The sequence below is a fragment of the Dermacentor silvarum genome, chromosome 2 (genome assembly GCF_013339745.2).
Source record: "Dermacentor silvarum isolate Dsil-2018 chromosome 2, BIME_Dsil_1.4, whole genome shotgun sequence".
Taxonomy (NCBI): Eukaryota; Metazoa; Arthropoda; class Arachnida; order Ixodida; family Ixodidae; genus Dermacentor; species Dermacentor silvarum.
Genome location: NC_051155.1, coordinates 46,679,778 through 46,683,087, shown reverse-complemented (window position 1 = coordinate 46,683,087; position 3,310 = coordinate 46,679,778).

The following is a 3,310-nucleotide window of genomic DNA, read 5'->3' as shown; positions in this document are numbered from 1 at the left end:
TAATTACGGCCCATTTCTCTGCAAAGCTATAAACTGTGTGTTTTTTCGTACAATCTCAACTACATTATTTATGGAATTATGCATGTTTATGCGTGTTTATGCATGTTGGTGCGCGTTCCTGCACTACATTATGTGGCTCCATAGACTCGTGTGCAGACCTTTGTACCTAGTACATGTTCAAGATATCTCACTATATTCAGTGCTTTGTGCGATTTCATTATTTTGGCATGGTTTTCTGTGCGTAATTTCCGCTGCAGAAATGATTCCCCAGCTACGCTGCCATTATTACCTCAATGCATGCGCTTCTGCCGGCAATAGCTGCTCATATTTCCAATAGTGCAACCACGTGGACTATAACATTTTTGTCTCAGTTGAACTTGATCATTTACGGGAAAGCATGGGCTGTTTCACTGTTTCCATTATGGATTGAGTGATTCGATCCTTCGGCTTACTTAATGCTCCAAAAGCTACATAGGTAGACCAATAGAGACGCTGTAATGTATTGTGCCGGAATAATATTGATCACATGACCTTAAACGTATCTGTCTAGTTAGAATGTGCGGCCGCCACGGCTGGGAATAGAACCCGCGACAAGTTCCGGAATTAGAGAGAAAATTGTATAATTATATGCACTTTGTACCGGCGTCAATTAACTTCATTTAGGCACATAAGTAATTAGCGCCCCTTGTGGCCGTGAGCGGGCGCGGTTTTTATGAAGCCACGCCCGCTAACAAATCACAATAGCCAAGCCCAGTGAGCATCATTTAACGTTTACGTCGGAATGAGATTTACGGGCCCAGCCTTCTATTTCTCATGACCGGAGCTGTCTCGCACCCGGAAAGTCGTTGAAAGTGCTGTGCAAATTTTGAAGGGTAGGTACCTATTCAAAGCGCCCAAGTTTGACGGCATTCTTGGACAAAAAAAAAAATGGTTGACGAAGAAATCACGTTGTCGATGGGAATGTTCCAAAGGCGAGTTCAAATACTCCGCTCTCAACTTGTTGAAACGGCGCGTATCGGGACAATAAAACAAAGCCCAAAATTGTAGATATATGCCTGTGCTGCATTATATTTCTATGCGGCTGAAAGCACGCTCCTGCATGATGTGCCGATTCATTGTGCCTGACGCATGTGTATGGAACCACGTGTCGTTGACGTCACGCTGGTTCTACTTAAACTGCTGTGGAAATAAAGACGGGGCTTTTTCGCCTGCCGGCGAGTTGCATGACAGTCGTCTCAGTCTTTCGCCGATCACGCACTGATAGCGGCGGGCGCCGCTATGACATGGTGTCAGAAGTGATGCAATCCACCCACTTTTAATAGCGATTGGAAAAAGTCGATCGAGACGTCGTCAGAAAAGGAGGCTGCAATGGCCACTGCATCGCCGCCGGGCCTTCAGCAGCCGTCACCGCTGGACTTCGACACTACCTCGGAGTGGCCGGCGTGGATACTGCACTTCGACGACTATCGCTATGCATCGGGTCTGAACGAGCGCTCAGAAGAGGCACAAGTACGCACTCTGCTTTATACCATGGGCCGACAAGCAAGGGACATCTTCGCCACCTTCAACCTTTCTGCAGAAGATTCGAAGAAATTTGAGCTGGTCAAGAAGAAGTTCGATGATTACTTCATCAAGGAGAGCAACGTTGTCTACGAGAGCGCTTGCTTTCACAAGCGGCACCAGATGCCTGGCGAGTCAATTGACCAGTTTATGACTGCTTTACACGTCTTGGCAGACAAATGCGACTTCGGAGAATTCAAGCAGCGCCTCATCAGGGACCGGTTCGTCGTGGGCCTGCGGGATGAAACTTTCCGAGTCGCTCCAAATGGATCCCAAGCTGTCTCTCGCAACTGCCCTGGCGAGGGCCCGCCTAAAAGAGACCGTTCAGCAGCAGCAAGAAGAACTTCGAAACTCCAACGAAGTCCACGACTACACACCGTGCAAGCCATGTGAGGACGTCAACGTTCACGCAGTGGGCTACCGCAGGAAACCGCAACGCAGCAAGGAAACACGGCCGACATCAGCTCGTTCCGACGGACCATGCATCTTCTGCGGAGGCAACGCGCACCCAAGGACAGCCTGCCCAGCGAGGGACCAGAGGTGCTTCAACTGCGGCTTAAAGGGACACTTCGGCAAGGTGTGCCTCAAAGGGACTTCTCCAGGCTACCAGCGAAAGGTACGAGTGTCGTCTGTACAAAAGGACACTGGGGAGGTTTTTTTGGGCGCGGGTCGAGGCGCCTGGCGCCAAAGCGCGTTACGTTCGGGTATTGCTTAACTCGGTGCCTGTTTTCGCAAAGGTCGACTCAGGCGCAGAAGTGTCCGTAATTCCAGCGTCGTTTCCTGGTCTTCCCACGAGCTTGGAAAAGGCCGACGAGGTCTTGACAGGCGCTAGCGGTGACCGCCTAAATGTTCTGGGCAAGTTTCAGGCGGATATATTTTGGAGGGGACAAACTTCTCGCCAAACGTGTTATGTGGTCAGTCCTTTGCGTCATGTACTGCTCGGTTTGCCGGCTCTCGAAGCGTTGGGAGTCATCAAGTTCGTTGACTCTGTGGCTCACAAGGAACCCAACTACGAAGTTTTGTGCCCTCAAGTTTTCAACAACTTAGGCACTATGCCCGGGGAGTATACAATAAGGCTTAAACCAGACGCTGTTCCATATGCAATAAGCGCACCACGCAGGATTCCTATACCACTTCAGCAGCCTGTAAAACGAGAACTCGATAAGATGGAACAAATGGGCATCATTCGTAAAGTCGAAGAGCCAACAGAGTGGTGTGCCGGCATTGTGCCTGTACAAAAACTCGGGAGATGTAAGGATATGTGTAGACCTTACGCAGTTGAACAAGTTTTTCTTAAGGGAAAGATACACATTGCCTACTGTCAACCAAGCACTGGGCTCACTTGCCGGTGCAAAATGGTTTTCCAAATTGGACGCAAATTCCGGCTTCCATCAGGTGCGACTTAGTAAGGCCTCCGAAGAGCTGACCACGTTCATTACGCCGTTTGGGCGGCACTGCTTCACTACGTTGCCGTTCGGGATTACATCAGCTCCAGAGTATTTTCAAAGAAGAATGTCTGAAATCCTTACTGGCCTTTCTGGCGTCGTCAACCTGATGGACGATATTCTCATATTTGGTGACAGCAAAGCACAACATGACTCTAGGCTATCAAGCGTCTTAGCCTCCTGAGACCCGAACACAACTGTTGGATATAATCGTTCTTCAAGGTGACTTTTATTGTTTGCTGTTATGTTATGAACTTGAAAACCAATTTTTAAAATTTAGATACCCCGGTTAGATGCCAAAAACT